At 35.6% G+C, this 24,269-nt stretch overlaps 1 protein-coding gene and 2 long non-coding RNA genes across 8 annotated transcripts in view; all 3 read left to right on the top strand.

Annotated features, from left to right (window-relative positions):
• LOC107028575 (WD repeat-containing protein 48-like) overlaps positions 1–10,403 on the top strand; it is a 44,193-nt gene extending 33,790 nt beyond the window's left edge. For 5 of the 6 annotated variants that reach the window (XR_003579811.1, XM_027918824.1, XM_027918825.1 and 2 more), the window contains one exon: positions 8,278–8,777. The gene's annotated coding sequence lies outside the window, so the exon portion shown is untranslated. Of the gene's footprint in view, positions 1–8,277; positions 8,778–10,047 lie in introns of those variants that run through there. The other variant, XM_027918821.1, reaches the window with a different exon arrangement.
• A 227-nt stretch (positions 10,404–10,630) lies between these two features.
• Positions 10,631–12,093, top strand: LOC107028154. The gene is made up of 4 exons (XR_001457800.2): positions 10,631–10,872; positions 10,961–11,096; positions 11,184–11,674; positions 11,756–12,093. It is a non-coding gene; the product is annotated as an uncharacterized LOC107028154 (long non-coding RNA).
• A 965-nt stretch (positions 12,094–13,058) lies between these two features.
• LOC107028208 lies at positions 13,059–16,007 on the top strand. The gene is made up of 3 exons (XR_003579962.1): positions 13,059–14,171; positions 14,508–15,186; positions 15,302–16,007. It is a non-coding gene; the product is annotated as an uncharacterized LOC107028208 (long non-coding RNA).
• Positions 16,008–24,269: the final 8,262 nt, after the last annotated feature.

Below are 24,269 nucleotides of genomic sequence, written 5' to 3'. Positions count from 1 at the left end.
GGGGAGGGGGAGGGGAAATTCCTTAATTGTAGCGCTTCATGTTACATTTTTAAGACCACAAAGTTGAAATACCTTTTTTTATAGTCTACATATCCTTAAATTAGTCAAATCTATGTCTATCTTTCTATCTATCTATACTACCTTAAAAGTTTGAACTATCTTAAATGTTAAGATAGTTTGTAATTCTTCTATATGTTGTATTATATTATAATTATTTATTTATACTATGTAATATTATATTGAAAGTAGACACCTTTTACATTGAAGGGTCGTGATTTTTCCAAAGAGTCGCGACTTTTCGATGAGTTATAACCTTTTCCAAGGGTTGTGACTTTTCTAGAGGGATGTGCCTTTTTCTAGGGTTGTGACTTTTCCAATGAGCTATGACTTTTTCTATCAGTTATGATTTTTCGAAGGGTCGTGACTTTTCTAAAGGATCATGACTTGTCTAAAGGGTTGTGACTTTTTTGATAAGACACAATATACATTTTTTCATTCTACCCTTTGTTATCTATTAAAAAGGGGGTGCCCGTACATTTTTAAACAATAAATCTTTCATGTTTTCTATTGTTCTTCTTAAAACACCCAATTTAGTATTTCTTCTATATTTAATATTATATTTATTTGTGTTGTTTTATTTTAAAAGCACACACCTTTTCACATTGATAAGTTTCAACCTTTTTCAAGGAGTTGTGAATTTTCCGATCCGAAAAGTTGTGACTTTTCTGAATCATTGTGACTTTTATGATTAAACACAATCAACACATGTTCATACTACCCTTTGTTAATTATGAATGGAGAGGTTTCCTCACATTTCTAAACTACGAGTTTAAATTTTCTGTTCTTGTCTTCTTAAAAACTCAAGTGTGATTTACGGATGTTGAGAATCTCAAAGTTCAGTGGAATTTGAACACCCCTAAACTTAAATATTAAATCAACATAATACTCCAACTAAAAGCATCCAATGTAGTTTGTATATCTTCTATATTTTATATCAATATTTATTTATTTATATTATATTAAAAGCAGAAACTCCAATAATACAATAATAACTAAGTAATGCTCTATAGGGGAGGGAGGAGAAACTACATTTAATAGGTCTAACTAAGATATTTTAAGAGTGACATTTTTCTTTTTACATGTTACAATTAATATTGAAATGAGAAAAAAGTCAAAAAAAAGAAAAAAAAAAGAAGAGAAAAAGATAAATCTAATTGGATGTCATAGAGAGCTGTCACATTACCTTATCTATATCTAGCTTTATATTGTAAATAGTTATAGGTGTTTTCGGTGATTTGACAATTTCAGTAAGAATCATAAAAAAGCTTACATCCATTATTCATAGGAACTTATACTTTATTATTATATTTATAGTAGTTTACTTGAAGTTTTGAGTTAATAATATTGACATTATTTTTAATGTAGTACATAGTTTGATATTTACATGCAACGCACGTGCCTCTAAGCTAGTTAAATAAAATGACGTGGCAATTGCATCCCTCCAAAATTTTTTGCGGGACATGTGCTTATACAAGTTAGGAGTACAGTCAGTTATGTGTTAGTACGTAACAAAAGCTAATATCAAATGTTGGTATTTACTCCAACTCCTAGCCCCCAAGGAGTGTTGTGCCATTACTCCTCTACATGTGATGAACATGCTCTGCTGGAATCTTTTCACCCACTTCTTTGATGCCAGACCTCCAGCTTACCAACTCGCAGTTGTCTTTGACATTTTTTGGCTTGTGAGGTAGTGTTGTATATAGGTAGAAGTTGGAAATTCTCCCTTCCTTAGAAATGGATTGCGACATGCTTCCAGCTACTGACATAGGAGAAGTAACCCACACTAAAAAAGAATAAGTGCTCCCAGGCACAACTCCCAATCCTCCTTTTCTCCTACTTCATAGTAGGGAGGAAACTCTCTTTCCGGCAACTCCTTGAAGGAAACATCCTTCCTTTCTACTCTCAACTCCCACATTCCGTGGTAGCTTTTTCACCAAACCCTTTTTTTTTCATTATTTTCTTCTTTCACTAGCAGAGCTCTTCCTCTCTAGATCTTTGATGGAGGAAAACATGGTATATTTCAACGCCCGCTTCAAGTCTTTTGATATCGCAAGATGGACAGTGGGGAGAGACATTTGGTTTGAATGGGTCGAGTAAAGCTGCAAATTGATGAGAAGGTCTTCCATGAGTGCGAAAATCATGAAATGTCTCTGCACAGTCTTCAAGAAAGCATCCAAGGATAGAGAAAAAGGAATTAAAAGATGGAAATACAAAGAAAAATTCACTAAGATTTTCTGCACAAGGTAAGTGAATTGAGTTCGGTAGATTCTTGAGCATTTTAACTCTTGCTGGTCAGGAAAGAGTAGTTATAATAGTCCCAGGGTTAGCTATAAATGTTGGGTGGGATGAGATAGCCTCTAAGATGAGGTCAATTCAATGCTCTCACCAACTGAAGAATGCAATACGACCCAAACTATTTAAGAAGGACCTCACTTATGCCACATGAGCTGGGGAAAGCAAATGAAGATCAAACACTTCAGGTGAGATTATGATCTCGTATAGTGAAGGAAGCCTTCAAGTTACATAGAAAGCAGGAGCAAGAGACACTAGACTTTTCAAGAGGTCTATTGTGGGCTCTTTGATGAGGGAGAAACACAACTTTCCTCTTTATCAGACATCAGGAGATGGATTGTAATCTCTTGGAAAGGAGTGTTTGGGATCAACACTTATGAGATGGCCAACAACATGTTCCTCTTCGTATTTCCAAACAGGTACATGGCAGAAAAAATCATACAGAGGGAGTGGAGGTGGGGGAAGATCAAATTTTATCTTCAGTGGTGGAACCCTGTAGTAGGATGTGAAGATTCCAATCAAAAAGCCAATTCCACTTGGATTAGAGCTTTAGGAGTACCTCTAATACTCTGGTCACAAAGAATCTTCACAGAAATTGCAAATCTTTGTGGAGGATGGGTCAAAACTGAGGAGGAGACGGGTTCGAAGAACCATTTGAAGTGGGCAAGAATTACAATCCGTGGAGATGGAAAAAACTAACCGAGCAAGATTTTGATTGAGCGAGACAGGATAAATTTTTTTATCCCAATTTGGGTTGAGAAGAGTGCTCGATTTCAAATCTTGACACCGGCGGTAGAAGAAAATCACTAGCTTGTCATACCGGAGTTGGGAGAGTGCAGGAAAGAAATTGGAGGTCTGCCACTGTCTTTGGACCAACAGGTAATAGAGTTGTCTCCTATAGGGAAAGGACAAAACATATTGAAAAATTCAGATGGTGTGCAAATGAGGCACATGGGGCTGCCAGAGACAGGTGGAGTCTTTTCAAATGAGACCCCACGCTCATGTGCTAAGGAAGTGGAGACCCAAGTCTATTTTAGAAAATTTTGGGTCGGGGAAATAGTAAAATAAGGATTGGGCCTAATAGTGCAAATATCATTTTAAATGTCTTATCAGGCCCAAGTGAGGTAGCCTTTATTGATCCTTTATGCTCTAAAATAGAGGACCATGCTCTAGTCTTAAGAGCACTCTTCTACAACATGATACTACATCAAAGGAAGGGCATGCAGAACATGGGAACTCAATTATAAACTCAGGAGATACTTCGAACCCCCCCAAAACGATGGCTATGGGGGTTAGCAGTGATAAAGCATATTTATTTCCGGAAATTCATAAGGATCAAAATACCACATCAAGCATGCAGACTGACAAACAAATTGAGGAGTGGGTGGTGGAGGATGTGTATCCCATACAATTGACATGACCTCCGCAGTACAAGAAGGGAAAGAGACATCTATGTGGGTAAGACAATCTTATGAAGCTGGAAAAATTTTTTTGGTATGGATTTTCAAGGACATGGGGAGGAATCTTTGGAGCTACTTATGCAAATAGATAGTTGCAGACAAGCTAGGAAGTTGGAAAGTGATTCTATTAGTAAAAGGCCCAAGGTACAAGGGGTTCAAGAATGAAAAGGCTGACTTCTTTTGATATTTATTTCAAATGTGAGGGAAGAGAGAGAGGGGAAAGAGGACAAAGTTTTACAATGAAAGAAAAACTTGTGTCCTAGAATGTTAGGGGATTAAATAGTGGGGATAAGAAGACATTTGTGAAGAGTTTAATCTTCAACTGGAAGGTTGTCATTGTATGTTTACAAGAGTCAAAGTTAGAGGGGGAGATTCATAAAATAATAAAAGAGATCTGCGGTGGTAGATGGGTTAAGTATGCTTGTTTTGAACCAAGTGGCACTAGGGGGGGGGGCATTTTGATGTTATGGGACGGTAAATCACGGAAATGGGAAGTGCTGGAAACAGGTTCCTACACCCTCACCTGCAAGTTTGAGGCAGTGCTTCAGGATTTCAATTGCCACATAACATGAGTCTATGCTCTTAATGGCAGAGATGAGAGAGAGCATGTGTGGGAGGAAATAGGAGCTGTTAGAAGTCTTTTTGAGGGACCTTGGGGGCAGTGTATGGAGATTTCAATATCATAAGATATCCATCAGAAAAGAGAATTGCAAAATAAGAACTCTAGGTATGATAGAGTTCTCTGAGTTTATTGAAGATATGGATTTTGTGAAGTTACAATTGGTAGGGGGTAACTACACTTTGTTTAAAGGGGACAATAACAATGTTGCTTCTAGAATTGATAGGATTTTAATTTCCAAGGTGTGGGATGCCAACTTTAGCAGAATTCAACAAGTGGTGCTACAGAGATTGTGCTCAGTCCCATTGCTCGACAATGTGGAGCTTGGAGGCAAAACAAATCCTATTTCAAGTTTGATAATTGGTGGCTCAACCCGGAGGGTTTTGTGGAAAAAATTAGAGAACGGTGGGAGTCTTTTGTATTCACTGGTAAGCTTGATTATATCCTTGGATGTAAGCTGAAGGCCCTAAAAGGCAAATTGAAGGAGTGGAGTAAAACCAGTTTGGGCAACCTAGGGTTACAAAAGGTCCAAATCCTAAGTCAGTTAGCTATGTTGGATGCAGTAATGGAAAATAGAGTCCTAACAAAAGAAGAATAAGCAATGAAGGCATCTTTGATTATGAACTATGAAGAGCATCTTAAAAATGAAGAGATAGCATGGAGACAGAGATCAAGAGCTTTGTGGCTGAAAGAGGGGGACAAAAATACTTAAGTATTTTCACAAAGTGGCCAATGCACACAAAAGATGCAACAACTTTGATCAACTGATAATTCAAGTTGACAGTGACGGATCCAGAATGGTTTTTATCTGAAGCTTTATTCAGGAGCCTTATATAGAAGACCTTCCAGCAACCTAATCAATTGTCCAATGGTCACTGAAGCTTAAAATGAACTCTTACAAAGGGAGTTTGAGGAGCAAGAAGTACTAGCATGTCTGAAGATGTGTGCCATGAATAAAGCTCCTGGTTCAGATGGCTACACAATGGGGTGTTTTTATCAAGTGATGGGATGTAGTGATGAAGGATCTCATGGATACCTTTAAGAATTTCCATTCTCACAATATCTTTCAGAAGAGCTTTAATGCCGCTTACATTGCTTTATCCAAAAGAAGAATGATGCCAAGGAACTGAGAGATTTTAGGCCCATCAGCCTCATCGAAAGTGTATATAAGTTGCTATCCAAAATTCTGACTGAAAGGTTGAAGAAAGTGGTTGACAAGCTAGTAGATGCTCAACAGACGGCATTAATTAAAAATCGACAAAAAATGGATGTCATTCTAATTGCAAACAAAGTAGTAGATTCAAGAATCACCCAAGGAAAGGCAGGAATTTTGTGCAAACTGGGAACAGAAAAGGCATATGACCATGTGAACTGGAAGTTTTTGTTAAAAATGTTTGCATGTATGGGTTTTGGAAGGAGGTTTATTCAATGGATCAAGTATTGCATCTCTACTGTCAGATTCTCAGTCCTTATAAATGGTGCACCAGAAGGTTTTTTCCATACTCAAAGGGAGATGATCTCCTTTCCTTTTTATCATTGTCATGGAGGGCCTAAATAACATGATAAAGGTGGCCAGAGAGAACAAATGGCTCAGGGGTTTTGAGGTAACCATAACTCAAACCTCAATATCAAATGGCAACATGGAAGTCACTCATTTACAGTATACAGATGACACCTTAATATTTTGTGATGCTAAGAAGGGACAACTATTGGTTTTAAGATCAATCTTGGTGTTGTTTGAAGGAGTCTCAGCTGGAAAAAGAGTCAGATGTGTCCTATTAATAATGTCTCTAATATGGAAGAACTGTCTTGGATTTTGGGAGGGAAAATAGGTTATTTGCCTACCATTTATTTGGGCACACCCTTAGATGCCAAATCAAAGGCTGTGAACATCTTTAACCCAGTAATTGAAAAGTGTGAGAAAAAGCTTACTAGATGGAAATGTCAATGTATCTCATTGGCAGAGTCGCTCTCGTTAATTCAGTTTTTGATGCCTTACCTACTTACCTGTTGTCCATCTTTCCTATTCCTAACGAGGTGATACGAAGACTTGATAAAATTAGGAGGGATTTCTTATGGAAGGGACAGAGGAAAATGATTCCACTGCAAACATTTAGTCAAGTGGAACAAGGTTCTCTCGGGGGAAGAAACATGGGGGTCTTGGAGTAAGGAATTTGAAAAAGCAGAGCAAAACCCTTAGACTAAAGTGGTTATGGAGGTATTCTCAAGAGCCTCAACCATACTGGGAAAAAGTAATTCAAGCAAAATATGGAGAGGAGAACAAGTGGATGACAAAGGAGGTCCTTACACCATATGGGTAAGCCTATGGAAGTCTATTAGAATCTTGTGGCCTCTCTTGAAGATCAATACGACCATCAGGGTAGGAATGACATGAAGACTTCATTTTGGGAGGATAAATAGTTGGGCAACTTTAGCTTGAAAAGTATCTTTCTAGAGATGCATGACTTGACAGTGAATAAACAAGCGAGTGTAGCTGAGGTTTGGACACAACATGGATGGAATTTCCAGTTTAGAAGGAATTTCAATGACTGGGAAATTGAGACCGTGACTCATTTGTTTGGAAGGCTGGAAGCTTTTACAGGAACAAGGGATGAACATGATAGATTATGGTGGAGCAGAAATAACAAAGGCACATTCAAGGTAAATTCTGCATATAAGTTGCTAAATCAAGATGGACAACAACCTGCAGATTTGGAAACCTAAAATCTCTTTCAAGTGTCGTGTTTCACTTGGCTTCTGGCAAGAGAAACAATTTTAACACATGATTATCTCAAGAAAAGGAAGTTCTCCATGTGTTCTTGAAGCTATTTATGTGGGGAAGAGGTTAAGACAGTCAATCATCTGTTTCTCCGGTGCATTTCTCTGGTGCAGAATAACATCTCCACTATCGAGGATTTTCATTAGGCTGAGGGGTTTTGCTTGGGCTATGCCTAACAGAATCACTCATCTTTTATATGGTTGGGGAGAAGTAGGAGTGGAGCTGCAGATAAAGATAGATGGATGATTGTCCCAGCCTGCATTTGGTGGACTGTTTGGAAAGAAAGAAATGCTAGATGTTTTGAGAGCAAGAGTTTTGATCCTCAAAAGATCAAACTAAATTGTATCAGACTTTTTTGTTTCTGGTGCAAGCATATCTATTTCGAGGACACGGAATCCATTATAGATATCCTAGGTCCCTGTTAGGATTCAAATTCAGTTTTCTTACATTTTGACAAGCTGTAAATATGGTTTAGTGCAACCCAAGCACTGGTTTCAATAAATATACACAATGTTACCTTCTTAAAAAAAAAAATACATGCTTCCAGCTGCTGCTCAAATTAAAAGAAAAGAGAATTGTTTTTTTTAAAATCCAGTCTTTTTTGACTTTGCATAGAATCTACTGTCTTATTCTATCCACTTTGCTCCTTAGTGTTGTGCTTATTGGCTATTAGATTAGTTTTATTAGGTAACCCTTGCTTCAACTGACATTAGTATTCATTTCTTTTTTTTGGTTCTGGGCCAAACCTGAAACCTAGCCTGAAAGTTAACACTTAGATTCTTGCAAATCAGTTCTGTTGGTTCCTTGGTTCCCATAATTTAGTGGCTTTTTGTCAGTTGGAAATGTTGGATTCTTGAGAAGCCGTTATCTAAGCAAACAGCAAATGTTAACACAGGTTTTGAAGTGCAGGCAACATCATATGTTTTTCCACTACATGATATATTTATTACATCATTTTTCTGAAGGCTAGTGGGAAATCATAAAATATTAGATGGATAGTTTTATTTTAGGATATGATGGCATGAGCTTATGAAGCTGCTCATTCCTTCCCTCCTTGTTTCCTGTAGGTTCGGAGTGGCTTGAAATAATGGGTCTCTGTCCATACAGAATACTTCTGAGGGTACGCAATCTGCTATGGTGCTTGCTGCTGGCGTTATTTGTTGGTTGTTGTACATCCGAAAACCAGATGGATGGATTCATTTGCAAAATCTTAATGAAAATCCCATTTTACCATTTGCCCATTGAATGATGGAAAATGGTTTTGTCAAACCCTATTGAAGAAATGGAAGGTTTCTATGGCTAGTAGGTCAATTACAAAGTTTATATAAGCTAAGTTTGCATGTGGTATAGGTTTTCATTTGGAGGAAACAGGATATCAGATTAGAAGATCTTAGGTTTGTAGATTTGTATTGAAAGGTCGTTTGTAGATTTGTTCGTTTGTTCGTTCATTTTGGTAGTCTTTTGCATGAACAGCAGTGTAGGAAGGTGAATAATTTATTTGGAAATAAAATGTTCTTTCTGGCCAAAGTAACAGTAATATATACGTATTTTATGTCATTGGTGTTTGGTTTTTGATGATTCATCTGTATTGTATAATATACACTTTTACAAACGTTGTCAATTTGGTTCTACCGAGTATTTAAGCCAACTGATTTTGATACAGAACTCATGAAATAGTAACAAGAGGAAAGAGAGACAATGCATGCAAGAAACTAAGCTAACTACAGTATAGATGAAAGCATGACTTGCCCAAGTTTCAACTGGGCATATTATTCACTCACTACACTATTATCTATTTTGTTCTATAAAACTAAAAATGGACCTTCTCCTTTCTCTTCAATATATATCATGAGAAAATTAAGGAAAGCTGTCAAATAAGTCTGGTTTTTGTTTTTGGTGATAGATTGATCAAGAGCTAGTCAAATCTTCTTTAAAATGTAATTGAGTAAATATGGAACCAAATTAACATTTCTAGAACTTTCTAATCTTTTTATAAAATACAAAAAAAAAAAAAACACTTCTATAATTCAAACCAAATCATTTAAAAAAAAGAATCTTTTCATCTTCTTCGTCTCTTTTGTTCTTTTCCCTTAGAAATTCGGGAATCCGTCTCTCGTTACTCTTCCTCTGCAGTCCTCCATTATTTTCCTCTCCAGTCGTTACTCTCTCATCTGTAATCGTGTTCGATTAGAAATGGGTAAGTTACTTTTTTGAAATATTTTACAATTTTTGAAGTCTTTTTCTTCATTAATACAATAAAACGTTCAGTAGATGTAAAAATTGAATAATCGACTTGATGGTGTGTATTATTTATTATTTTTGAAAGAGAATCAACCAACCCAAAAAGTCCTCATTTTGAGGAAATGAATATGTATTGTTATCATTCAGTGAAAGTCTATTTTTGTTGCTATTGTTGTTCTTTTTGTGGCTATTTTGATGATATGATTTTAGAAATATAGTGTTGTTCAGGTGTCCAACATATATTTCATTTGTTGAAATATTTAGCGTATGTTGCCACATCTTAGTGATAGGTTGGTGCATATTGAAACAGTTATCATATGTTGTAACATCTCACTTTAGGTCAACAAAATGGTCATCTGTTGCCACATATGATTTATATGTTGCAACAATCAGTACATTTGTGTCGACATATGATTCATATGTTGCAACATAAGATCTATATGTTGCAACAGAAATTTTATTGTTGCAACAGTAGGTACATATGTGGCAACATAATGTTAATATATGGCAACAAACTATCCATCGGTTGCAACATAGTGCTATTATTACTTTATAATGAATTGTAAAATTTCAATATTTTTTTATTTACCTTGTAGATGAAATGATACAAGAGGCTTCATCCATAAAAACAACTCAATCTTTTATTTGTGGTGCTTCATCTTTTAACATGAAATGCTCTTTTTGTCTACGCGAAGAATTTGAGCAGCAACATGAGTATTTTATTAGTCGTGTTAAAAAACTCACTGATACTTTTAAGGAAAGGTCTCATAATATTGACGTGCAAAGATCCAAGAAGATTTTACAGCCTTTAAAGTGTGGGATGTTGAAAAATTCTATTTCCCAAACACTTTATATAATTAGTGAGAAGAAAGAAAATGAGAAGAAGACAAAGGAAGATAAGGAGAAGGAGAATAAGGCAAAGGAGGAGGAGGAGGAGGAGAAGGAGAAGAAGGCAAATGAGGATAAGGAGAAGGAAAAGGAGAAGGAGAAGGAGGATAAGGCAAAGGAGGAGGAGGAGAAGAAGAAGAAGGCAAAATAGGAGAAGAAGGCAAAGGAGGAGAAGGAGAAGGAGAAGAAGAATAAGGCAAAGGAGGAGGAGGAGGAGGAGGAGGAGAAGGAGAAGAAGGCAAAGGAGGAGAAGGAGAATAAGGCAAAGGAGGAGGAGGAGAAGGAGAAGAAGGAAAAACAGGAGAAGGAGAAGGAGAAGGAGAAGAAGAAGAAGGCAAAGGAGATGGAGAAGGAGAAAAAGAAGGAGAAAGAGAAGGAGTAAAATAAAGAGAAGAAAGTCGAAGTCGTCAGTTGTGATGTGAAGCGCTAATATCCAATTGAAGGTTTTAACATTGAAGGCGAGGGTTCAACTGAACTAATGTCATCCTTCTCGCAATGGATAAAGAGGGTCTTTACAAGCATCATGCAAAAAAGTAAGAAAAGTAAGGTCGTTCAACTATTATTATTATTTCTTCTTGTTGTCCACTAAAAGAATGATTTATAATGATTACACAATTGCAGAGGAAACAAGGAGGATCACTGCTTAGCCAATTGCTCAAAACATGATTTTGATCAACTTGATTTTGTAGTTGCATTTCCAAGGAATAAGGACTGGTTCTACGTAATGTCTCAACCCAATAAGTGCTGGAATGATGAGGTAAATCCATGACCACTTTTATATGTATTGTTTAGTACATGAATATATGCAATTTAATTGATACACTTGTTTGATGCATGTGTGCAGTATGTGGATGTCATATTTTACTATTTGCTTAAGAAGTCGAAGCAAAAGATTCAGCCTAAATATCAATATACCACCACTAGTTGTTTTTTAAAAACATACATTAACAATGCTAGTGAGTATGAGGATAAAATCGTTGGCATAATGAAAGGGTTTGCTATACCTTGTGGACTGCCTTGACACTTGGCAGATGATGTTTACGTCCCTGTAAATAGTAATGGGGAATTTCATTGGGTCTTGGCAGTCGTTGCATTGAAGGAATGGTGGATAAAAGTGTATGATTCTATGTCCTCAACTAGGTCTAATAGAAAATTATCCTCCGAGCTTAAAAAGTTGTCTACAATGTTGCCAAAATACATAGAGTTAAGAGGATTTTTTGAGCAAAGAGAGCGAACCAACTGGTCAGTTCTTAAATGTTACCAAGGAAAGAACAAATCTCACCGGTTCAAAGTCAGACATGTTACTGATATTGCCCAACAAGGAAGCAATAGTCTGTGAGTATCACATTATTTTTTGTCTTGCAACTATTGAAATTTGATGTTATTATATTTTCTGATTGATGATATGCCCTGCAGATATTTTGGATTTTATGTTGTTGCATACGCTGAGTTTTTGAGTGATGGATTAGAAGTACCATGATGTAGAATTAGTGCTGACACCCTTCGCTTGAGATATGCTTCACTCCTATGGAATTATGGTATTATAAAGGCTCGAAATGGCTATGTTAGTAACAATGAAGAACCAAAGATGCCTAAACCTAAAAAATCTAAGATCGATGAAAATGTTGTGTTCACAACCATCGATTAGATAGGTGGTTATGTATATCACATCATTGTGAATTACCTTTTTGTTGATAAGTTGTATAAAACAATTGGTGAAGTGTTAATATAAATGTAGTTTAATCCTCCCTTCATTTTCCTTCCATTCTCGCTCCTATAAACGTAGTTTCATATTTCAAATTCGATTTATTTTTACTAATTTTGATTTGTGTGCTGATAATATTAATCATCACTTGTCTGCATGTGTACCAACAGAAAGGGATCATGTGGCAACATATAACACATAAATGAAATATGTAGCAACATTATACTACATATATAACATAGGTGCCCCAACAAAAAGTATATATGTGACAACATATGTCACAATTTGAATTGTCATAATTTAAAAAAAAAATTAAACAGCTTTAATTTTCATTTTCATTTTCCCTCTCTCCTTTCCTCTCTCCCCTCTCTTCTCTCTTCTATAAAAGTCGTCTCATAATCCAAATTCATTTATTTTTACTAATTTATTTCAGTTTTCTTTTCTATTTTGCTCTTCAGTATTCCTTCCTTCATAGATCATTGTTCCGTTGATATTTTCTAAAAGTGGTTGTTGCAAGTTGCGATCATCTTCTACAAGGTGGTGTTTTGGTCATAATTTATAGTTTATCGTTGATATATCTTCTTAGGTAACATTTAATTAGAGTTTGAAATGCTTACTTAATGCCATGTTTTGACTTGTTATATCACTTTTATGGTTGTAGCTCATGTGTGGCATTCAAATATTTCATTTTTGTGGTTTCAGATACAAATATAATGGCTCCTGTCAAACAAAATCTTGACACATCTGACGCAACAAAGATCTAGAAGAAGGCTAGTTCTAAAATTGCTAGGAAGAGGAATGAAAATACTAATCTTTTTAGAAGATCTTGCAACTGAAGAAGTTTCTTCTTCTCAAGTAGAAGTAGAATTTTGTCAAAAATAATATGAAGAAAGAGGATAAGAAAGATAATTAGTGGAGGAAGAAGATGAAAAACAAGAAAAAGTTGAGGAAGAACAGGGGAAAATGAATGAAGTTGAGGAAGAACAAGGGGAAAATATAGAAATAGTAGTTGTGGCACAAGAAGAAAAAATATGAAGTTCATGAAGAAGAACAAGAACTTCATGAAGAGTTCAATGCTAGTGGCGATGATGGGATTAAAATCATCAATGCAGACACTTTCCCTGTGTATCTGCAGCCTAATGCTAATGGTGACAACATTATTAGGTCAGTCCTGGGAAAACCTTTCGTCAAATTCAGGGATATCCTCAAGAGAAATCAATTGGAAGATTTTTTCAGAAATAGCTGTTTCAGTCATTTTCTTTATTTACCCATTGATACAATTCCACGTTTTCAAATGACCATTGTGTATGAACTTCTGAAAAGAAGATTCATTTTTGAAAATACCAATAAAAAGGATGAGATGAAAATACCAATAAGACGGATGAAATTGTAATTAATTATTGTGGCATGCCAATTTTCTTTGGCATAAGAGAGTTTGCCATAGTTACAGGGCTAAAATGTCATCCTCCTCTTGAGCCCATCCCTGAATACATTGTTAAAAAAGAACCACGAAGAAGACTGAAAGGAGTAAAAGAAGTAGCAGAAGTAGGACAACAGTCATTGCCAACTGAGGAGTAGGACTTGATGTCCCTTGTTGGCAAAAGCTTTAAAAATTCTGACTTAGTAAATTTGTTGGAACGAGAGGATACACCAAGGGAGCACAAGGAGTCCTTGTGCTTACTTTTGTTTACACATAATATACTTTTGTCGAGGGATCCGAACAACAACATATTGTTTATATATGTCTATTTCTGTCAGGATATGAGGCTTTTAACAACTACCCTTGGGGTCATGGGAGCTTTCATGTAACTCTCGACTGCTTGTTGAAGCCTTTAGGATAAAAGACCAGTAACTTGTTTGGGTTTCCATGGGCTTTCATGGTAAAACTGAATGTTCTTAATAGTTTTATATTATATTTAGTGATAATTCAACATTTGATTATTGACATGTTTTCCTTTTTTACTGGCCTGAGCATTTGAAGCCATTTCTTATTTGACCTATCAAGTAATTGCAGAAGAACAAAGATCATCTCCAAGATGTTGAGATGGTTGATAGCAAGAACAAAAACTACCAAAGATGGGCATATTCCAAATCTTTTTAACCCTCCTGCTGCATCCTATTAATGCAGTAAGTTATTATTAGTATATTACATGCATATGTTGCTACAGGTGAATCTTATGTTGCTACAAATAATTCATCTGTTGCCACATCTGACACATATATTGCTACAGATGATTCATCTATTGCAACATGTGGCACAAATGTTCCTACAAATGATTCATCTTTTGCAACATGTGACGCAAATGTTGCTACAGATGTCCATATGTGTTAACCTATCACACATCTGTAGCAACATATGACACATATGTGGCGACATATCACCTATATGTATCAACAAATGACATTTCTGTGGAACTATATGACCCAAATATTCTTACTATTGAATTATTTTTATAATTTTAGGTTGTGCATCCATGGATTACCCCAACAGAAGAGGAATTGTAAATGCCATATCTAATTACTCTAGTGTTGGTTGCAACCATTTCTGATCCTGTTGTGGATAGAATTAAAATGGTGTTGGCTAGAGCAACAACCATCAAAAGAGGCATAGTTGTTAATGAAGTCGTTAATAAATTAATTGTTTTTGATGGTGTTGGTGCTGGAAATGGTGTTGTTGCTGGTGCTGGTGTAGGACAACATGAAGGGGCTACCTCTTGTAGAAGATGTTGTGGCTTCCTCTGTGAGAAGTGCAAGAAACATGATGATAAAGATTCTATCATGAATCTTCAAACCTTGAGTCAAACTGTCAATGAATTCAAAAACAAGAGGGGGATGAAGGACATTCTATCAAAGAATGTTCGGCATCCATATACTCCACATGCCAAGAGGATGAAAGAATCATTTGCCAAGACAATACAAAATTTGAAGAAGAAGATGTTTGGAGAAATTCCAAGGGCCATAATGGAGGAAGTGAAGGAGTACAAAAAGTTAAATATTTACAAGCCTGTGACTGTAGCGGAAAAAAATCAACCTGTTGAGTGTGACGAGTTCAAAGGATATTTGAATAGAATACGGCATGCATGTTATTACCGGACAAGATTTCAGGAATATGACAAGCACAAAAGTTAGGTGGGAAGACTGGGTAAGCCTACATTTTATAATGCACGTTTCTGTTATCTTTTCAATGACTACTCTTCTTTACTATTTAATATTATTTTTTATTTTAGTATATTGACGAAATCCTTAACCTCATGCAGCAGAGTCATGTGACATACCCGGACTACTATGATCCCAGAGATAGAATCCTGGTCTCAACTTCTATACTAACTTCAAAAAAGATATAAAGAAATGAGCGATGAGGCAAAAACGGTTGGTGGTAGAAGCATTAAACAGATAGTAGATAAATTTGCATGAGATTAAGATATGATTGACTATGTCAGGGATATTAGGCCATATCTTCGAGGCATGGATTGGATTGATGCAAAACAGATTTTGACAGTCATGAACACGGATAATATATATTGTGTGACTTTTGAGATTATGTTGCACGAGGTTCCCATGAATGTTTATGACTGCAACCTGGTGGTTCTGGAACATGCCAAGTTATTGACACACATACAAACTGTCTTCGAGTTGATGCCTAAATTGTTGAAGCAAAGTGGAATAATGAAACATTTGCCAGAAAAGTTGCTCACTGAACCATGGGAATTTAAAGGTCGAATGGAACCCATGGTAAAAAATGCAACTGACTCGGCATGCGGGTCATATTCCCTTGCATTCATTGAGCAGTTTGTTAGCGGGACAGAAATTCTACCTCCTAAAACCCTGTTAGGTGACAATCTAATTGAACGGATGCAATATGTTTGGGCTTATGGGATAATATCTCGGAGCTTAAAACCTTGAGAATGTGTTTGTAATTAAAGAAATGTTTTATTTTATCAATTATGTTGTTTTTTTATCTTATATAGTAGATGTTGAACTATTTCAGTCATCTGTAGCAACATTTGTGGCGTATGTTGCTACAGATGATTCGTCTATCGCATGTGACACAAATGTTGCAACAAATTTGTCAACCCGTCCAAGGTCTCTTATCTCAAATTCTTTCTTTAGATATTCAATTGCCTTTTGGACCTCTTCTGGAGTTCCATGAGATTAATGTCATCAATCTAAACTGCAAGAATAACAACTCCTGACGTTGTTTTCTTAATAAAAATGCGAGGACAAATGACATCATTAATATAATCTTGTTTTATCAAGTACTCAATGAGGCAATTATACCAGATGCATACTGATTGTCTTAATCCATATAATGAATTTTGTAATCTAATCGAACTCATTTCCCGAGGTTTTGAACTATATGCTTCAGGCATTTTAAGTCCTTCTGGAATTTTCATATAAATTTCATTATCAAGTGAACCGTAAATATAAGATATAACCACATCCATCAGATGTATTTCAAGATTTTCGAGAACAACTAAATTGATGAGATATCTAAAAGTTATTGTATCCATAACGGGTGAATATGTTTCTTCATAGTCGACACCAGGTCGTTGAGAAAATCCCTATGAAACAAGGTGTGCCTTGTATCTTACGATTTTATTTCTTTCATTTTGCTTTCTCACAAAAACCCATTTATAGCCAACTGATTTTACACCATTTGGGGTTTGGATTACAGGTCCAAAAACCTCACGTTTAGCAAGTGAGTCAAATTCTTATTGAATTGCCTCTTGCCGTTTTGGCCAATCACATTTTCGTCGACATTCTTTGACAGATAAAGGTTTAAGATCATTACTGTCTTGCATAATGTTAAGTGCAGCTTTATATGCCAAAATATTATTAACAATCATTTGCGATCGATCTAAACTTTTCTCATCACCCATAGAAATTATTGAAAGTTCTTCATTCACTTGAGTCTTGGGTTCACTGATCTCTTCAGAAATTTCAGGATTAATCAGATCTTGAATCTTATCTTCGTGAGATTCTTTTGTGGTGTCATTTTTTGTACTTTTTTTCTAGGACTTTTATATATATAAAAAAGAACCCAATGTCCTGCCACACTTCAAGCTTTTTGTGATTCAGAAGCCATGAAACTTGTAAGATGGTCCTTTTGGGACATCAATCCGGATAGGCACGTTTATTGCTGGAGTATGTGACTTTGTTATCCTTTTCAAATCACTAAATGCGTCTGACATTCGATTTGCTATGTATTGCAAATGGATGATCTTCTGGACCTCCTGTTCGCACATAGGGAAACGTGGATCAAAATGAGATAATGATGAAACTTTCCATGCAATTTTATTTTTAAGTTCTTTTTCTCTCCCCCTAATTGTAGAGAATTTATTTCATCAAATTGACAATCCGCAAATCTTTCAACAAATAAATCTCCCGTCATTGGCTCAAAGTAGCAAATTATAGAGGGTGAATCAAACCTAACATATATACCTAACCTTCTTTGGGGGCCCATCTTAGTGCGATGCGGCGGTGAAAATGGCACATATAAAACACATCCAAAAATTTGTAGATGAGCAATATTTGGTTGATGACAAATACATATTGTGATGGAGAATATTTATTATAATTAGTCAGTCTAATACGAACAAGTGATGCTGCATGTAGGATAGCATGACCCCAAACAGTAGTGGGTAACTTACTTTTCATAAGTAGAGGTCTTGCTATCAACTGTAAGCGCTTAATAAATGACTCAGCAAGGCTATTTTGAGTATGAACATGAGCTACTGGATGTTCAACTATTATCTCTATTGATAAGAAATAATCATTAAAAGCTTGGGATGTGTGTAACAACCCTAAAATGACTATGCTAAGTAATGCTTAATGTATCTAGAATGCCTACGATTAAACTGGGTTCACATGGATTGATGTGCGTATAACAAGACCTTTGAACCCTTGCAACGGCCAATCCAAATAACTTGGGTCCAGCCACGTAGGGCACCTGAATATGAAGATTTACCCGGATGAGTTTTAACCGGACTTAAAAAGGGGTAATCTTAAGTTTGGAGGGTCTAGGGGTAAAATGGTGTTTTTTCAGGCTAAGGGTAGTATTTTAATTACCCTAAATAATTAATTAATTAATATGGTGGAGGGGAAATTTGGGCAAAAAGGGCTGAAATTGGCCCTTTGAGTGAAATCTTGCTCCACCCGGGTTAGAACCTAGGTGGAAGCAATGATTTAATTGATTTATTATGTGTAGTGAATTAGTTAAATTAATTAATATTTAGTTTAATGATTTAATTAAAGGAAACTCAGAATTTTAATTAAAAAAATGATAATAATAATATTAATAATAATGAGGAGTCCTAGTTTGACTAAGTCTCCACCTAACTCTCCTAATCCTAATCCTCTCATTCTCACGTCTCTTACTCTCATTCTCATGTTTTTGATCAGCAATAGAACTGAAAATAATAGTTCTTCACTCTTGAAGAACTTACACACAGAAACTCAAACGAAAAGCTAATCTATAAAGGAAAATCAACAACATTCTTCTCGACGGATTGGATTTGGAATTTTGGTGGTGAGGCAGTGGTGTCGTAGGAATAGGAAGGATTGAAACAAGTGTTGAACGATGTTAAGGTATGAGTTTTATTATCTCTTGGTCCCTTTCCCAAGAGACCCCAATGTTCAGTCTAAATTCCAATTGAGAAATTAAGGTTGTCCCCAATGCATGCCCCTGTCATTAGATCCTTTGAAAGATTCAAAGCATGCGTTGGTATGTCTTCTGGTAGATAATTTTAGGTCTGGTTGTGATTATGTATTGAATGTGTATTTGGAAATTATGTAAGGAATGAAAGATGTATTCCGGAAAAGTGTTTTACGTTAATTGTTTGAGCATGGGTGTGCTGTAAATTAACTATGTTGATGCCTAAATTTTGTGTGTTATAAATGTTGTGTTTTCGTATATGTAAATGTTATAAGTGTGATGTTCATATAAGGGTAATGTTGCTGGAAAAATGTCACCCGAATTACTCCAAGAATCAACATAAAAACTTGAGAGAAAGATGGATTGAAAGAGACTAAATTTCCAGCTTGCTAGAAATGTTCGTCTCGGCCAAAAATTTGAAAAGCGATCTATGTTTGAAATTTTTAAAAAATTGTGAGGTCACTGGGAATTGAACCCAAGACCTCACCAAATGCAAATTACATTAAAAGTTCATGATAAAAATGAAAATAAAATTAAATGTGGTGAGTGGGGATTGAACCCACAACCTCTTGAATAGATGAGAGAGTTAGGAGAAATATATAAGAGAAAAATAAAATGAGGTGAGTGGGGATTGAGTCCACAACCTCTTGGATAAAGTTAAGAGAAAAATTAAGAGAAAACGAATGAGTTTGTGGGGGATTGATCCCACAATATCTTTGCCTTAAATGAGAAAAGGAGGAGGAAAAAGAAAGAAAATATTATGGGGGTGATGGGGATCGACCTAGGGACCCCCAAATCTGAATAATGCAAGTACCAAGTTTAATATAATATTAGGTGTTGCTAAAGGTATTCGAAATAGGGTTCCCTTCCCCAATTCCGTATTGACACATAAGTCGTACGTGAACAAATATTTAATGAATGCTGCCTCTAAGAGTCGAAATCATGATCTTGGCATACAAACAAGATGCATAAGTCTTGTACCACATAATCTTTGATAAGTATGAGTTACTTAAACGAATTATGAATGAAGCCTCATGGCTTGTACGTATGGATTCATAAGTCCAGCAAACGTTTAAAAGTAAGTGAACCTAAGATGGATGTAATGAAATGATGTGAACCTAGGAGGTTTATGCAAGAGTGTGAAACATACTAAAAGGCCAAGTGCATTGGCATATGACAAAATGATGTAAAGTCAAATCTCAAGCATACTCCAGAAGAAAGTGTTAATAATGAATTCATAGTTAATATGTAAAGAAAAGAGTGACTACATGACTATAGGCTAGTGCAAGTGAGATAAGCTGCATCAACGCCTAAAAATCAGTGTCACTAAATGAATTTCTAAGAGAGTATATATATACTAAACAATGAATAAGCAAATAAAGAGTGGCTACATGAGGATAGCTAGTAAAAGTGAGACAATTTGTATCTACGGCTAGAATCAATGTCCATCAATATACACTCCAAGAGAGCATATGTATGTTATACGATGAACAAATAATGAAAGGTGAGTAAAGATGAAACGAAAAGATGTTAAGAGAGAATAGGGCGGCACCATAATATGAGGCTAGTGCAAGTGAGGCAAGCTTTACCTATGCCTATATAAGGTCACCAAAAGTACTCACCTCAGAGAGTGTTGAATATTAAGAGACAAGTCTCAATCACACTCTATATGTATGTGTAAGGACAATTTACACTTAATACATAATGATGATATGAGAATTCATCTAATGATCTATCATGTCTCATGCTAGAAGCCAACTTCTATGATATATGAGATAAATGTAATAGAACTTTATACTGAGCACCGATATGCTAGCTATGAGTCGCGATTCCTTCTTTCGAGAAGGCAGAGGTTCGTGTACTTCTCATGAGATGAGATTGTTCGTCCAGACGGGTATGGGTCTCCTCATATCTCCTAGTCTTTGAACCTATACTGCAAATATAGGGTTCTAGCAGGGTTTGACTCCCTATATATGCTAGCATATTTTGGTTCACTTTGACCGGTGATTCCACTTCTTTTTGGTGTGGGGTTAAACACTAGATTTCATGATTCTCACATGATCTATATCGATTGAGGTTAAAGTTCCCAAAGAAAGAATGAGGCCAGCCTCAAGTAATGCATATAATGAAATGAACGATACTAAAGTTGTTAGGATATGATAATCAAGAGGTGAGTTAGACTTAAGTAATGACACTAGTCCATTCTTAGTCATTGCACGACAAACCCGATGAAAGTCTTAAGCTACATCCTAGGTATTGCTGGTGTTTACACTAGCTTAACGAACGAATGAAAATGAAGTGCATATGAATGAATGAAGCAGACTCTGTGTTTGTAAAAAAAGGCTCCCTAGTTGAGGTCCGATATGTTGAGCCCTTATTTTGGGAAGTGCTAAGGTCAAGTCCATGATTCCAAAGTCTCAAGACATATGGACGAATGATATGAATTATGTTATGTGCTAATAAGTAATATGTTATGTGCTGTGTGCAATATATTATGTATGATGATGCATGTTACATCATAGCATGACTTTCCTAATCCGATTTTGGCAAGTCCACTGACTTGACTTTGCATAATTCATATCGTTAGGAGAGAGCTCTTCTTAATCATGCATGTGCTTGGTGTGTTCTTGCATATACCCATACTTAGTCCAAGTCTGTACTAATCCCATACAACTCTCTACTTTTAGGTGCAGGTGCAGCTGGACGCTAGAACTTAAGAATTGACGCTAAAATTATCCGAATGTGGAACTTTTATCCGCATTTGGTAAGCCCTCATGCTTTCGAGGATGCTTACTATTTTATTCTAGCATTAGACGTAGACATTAGCTAGTGGAGTATGTTCAACTAGTGTTTCTTTCCCAATTATTTTCAGATATTGAATTGGTGCCATTTTTGCAACTCTATATTTTACACAGATATTGACTATGTCTTTCATTTGATTATCTTGGTATTAGATGGTTATTGTGAACAATTATGAGTTTATGTATATAGTCTTATACGAATTCAATGTTTCTCACTATAAAGTCTAATTAGACAAAAATTTCAAATTTTCTTCTAAAATTAACCTAGATGATGTAATGACGATGTAAGTAGGCTTGTCAGTGACCTCTGAGAGGTCAATGACGTCGCTTTTGGCTAGGGTCTAGACCCCGGTTGTGAAAATGTCAATTCTCCAACATTATCGAGGTGAATTGCCTTAATGGGATAATCTGGAAATTGCGCTCTTAATCATATTATTTGTGCCAATAATTTTACAAACACCAGGTTACGAGATGATAAAAGGCACACATGAGACCATCTTGAAGATGCACCTATTAGGACCATAAAATATCTAAACGACCCACTAGATGGGTTAATAGGTCCACATATATTCCCATGTATACGTTCTAAAAATTGAAAGGATTTAATGTTAACCTTTATTGGTGATTGCGTAGTTATCAATTTGCCTTGATAACAAGCAGCACATGAAAATTCATCACATCTAAGAATCTTCATGTTCTTTAATAGATGTCCTTTTGAGTTTTCAGTGATTCGTCTCATCATTACTGATCCAGGATGACCCATTCGGTCATGCCAAATCACAAAAGTTTTAAAGTCAGTAAACTTCTGGTTTACGATAGAATGTGCTTTAACTGTACTTATTTTTGCATAATATTAGTAGAAGATAAAGTTGATAATTTCTCTAACACATATTTCTGGTTTGAGACAATCTTGGTAATGCCAAGGTATTCGACGTTCATTTCATTTATTGTCTCAATATGATATCCATTTCGGCGAATATCTTTAAAACTTAACAACTTTCTTGGGGATTTAAAAGAGATCAATGCATCTTCTATAACAAGTTTTGTCCCCTTAGGCAAGAATATAATACATCTTCCCGGAGCCTTCTATTAAGTTTGAATTACCAGAAATATTTCCTTTTCTTCTAAGCAAGTAAGAGAAGTATTTCTCATCTTTGAATATGGCGTGCATTGTTCCACTATCAATTACACAAATATCTTCATGATTGATCAATGATCCAAACAAAGTTTGTGGCATATCTATATTTTCTTCAAAAAGCAGATATAAACATAGCAAAATAATACTTATTAAACATGACTATTATATTTAAAATGATTTAGAGAAACACAAACATACCAATTAATACAAACAACAGAAAATGAAACTATCTTATTTATTGCGGGATCGTAACTGATTATTTTTCCTTCGGGGAATACAAAGAAATCAACTACATCCAGATGCATAGGCTCAACATTTTCTTCTGCATTATTATCAATCTTAAGCACGTGCTCAACATTATCTTCAGAGATAAAGTTTAATTCGGATTATCATCACCCTTTTTTAAGGATGCTTGATAAAGCTGAACTAGACGTTTAGATGATCGGCAAGTACGCGACTTGTATCCCGTTCCTCCACATCTATAACATACATTTTCTAAATTTTTTCTTTTGCATCAATTCTTGTCTCTAACCCTTCCTTTTATACTGTTGGTCATTTTTTGGTGCAAGACGACCATCATGATTGTAATTTATTTTACGACCACGACCACGACCATGATCGGAGACACGACCACAATATGAGCCACAACCTTTTTCTCGTTGGTGATAATTTGCCTGATTCACTTCAGGGAGTGACATAGAACCAACAGGTCAACTTTCATGATTTTTTATCAAATGGTCATTATATCGTTCAAAAATAAGAAAATGTGAAAGTAATTCAGAATATTTTTTAAGATCCATTCCTCGATATTCCTGCTGTAGGAGCATACTTGAGGCAGGAAATGTGGAGTATTTTTTTTCAAGTTAAACATGTTCACAGACCTCTTCTCCGCATAAATTTAACTGTGATATAATTCTATACATGGAAGAATTATATTCATTTATACTTTTAAAATCAGATAATCTCATATTAAACCAATCATGACGTGTCTGTGGAAGAATGACCAACTTCAGGTGGTCATATCTATCTTTTAAATTTCTCCACAGTACAAGGGGGTCTTTTATAGTGAGATATTGCATTTTCAACCCCTCGTCAAGATGGTGACAGAGAAAGATCATATCTTTTGCACGTTCTTGACTGGACACCTGATTATTATCTTTGATGGTTTCTACCAAACCCATTGCATCCAAGTGGATTTCAGCATCTAGTATTTAGGATGAGTATCCTTTACTGATATAGACAAGGTAACAAATTCAAGTTTAGAAATATTAGACATTTTTTTAGAAATAGATTCTTACCCTTTTTACCTATTGAAAGTAGCGCAAGTTGACAGAGTCTCGTGCTGATAACATATTATAAAATAAGTAGCTAATTAATTTATAACAATAAACTAAAATAAGAACGAATAAGAGAGCGTATATAATGTTTGCCAAATTTTTCTTCTTATTTATATTTGAAAATGTAATAACTATTTATTGTAGTACATGGAAAGATGAAACTTGACCATAATTTACCATGTGTGGATGGTGTCCCATGTCATACATATTTGTCTTACATGTGACCTACATGTGGCAATGGTACATTTGGCTTGCAACATTTGGCAATGACCATTACTTTACAATATATATATA

The sequence above is a fragment of the Solanum pennellii genome, chromosome 8 (genome assembly GCF_001406875.1).
Source record: "Solanum pennellii chromosome 8, SPENNV200".
Lineage (NCBI taxonomy): Eukaryota > Viridiplantae > Streptophyta > Magnoliopsida > Solanales > Solanaceae > Solanum > Solanum pennellii.
This window is presented reverse-complemented; position numbering and strand designations above follow the sequence as displayed.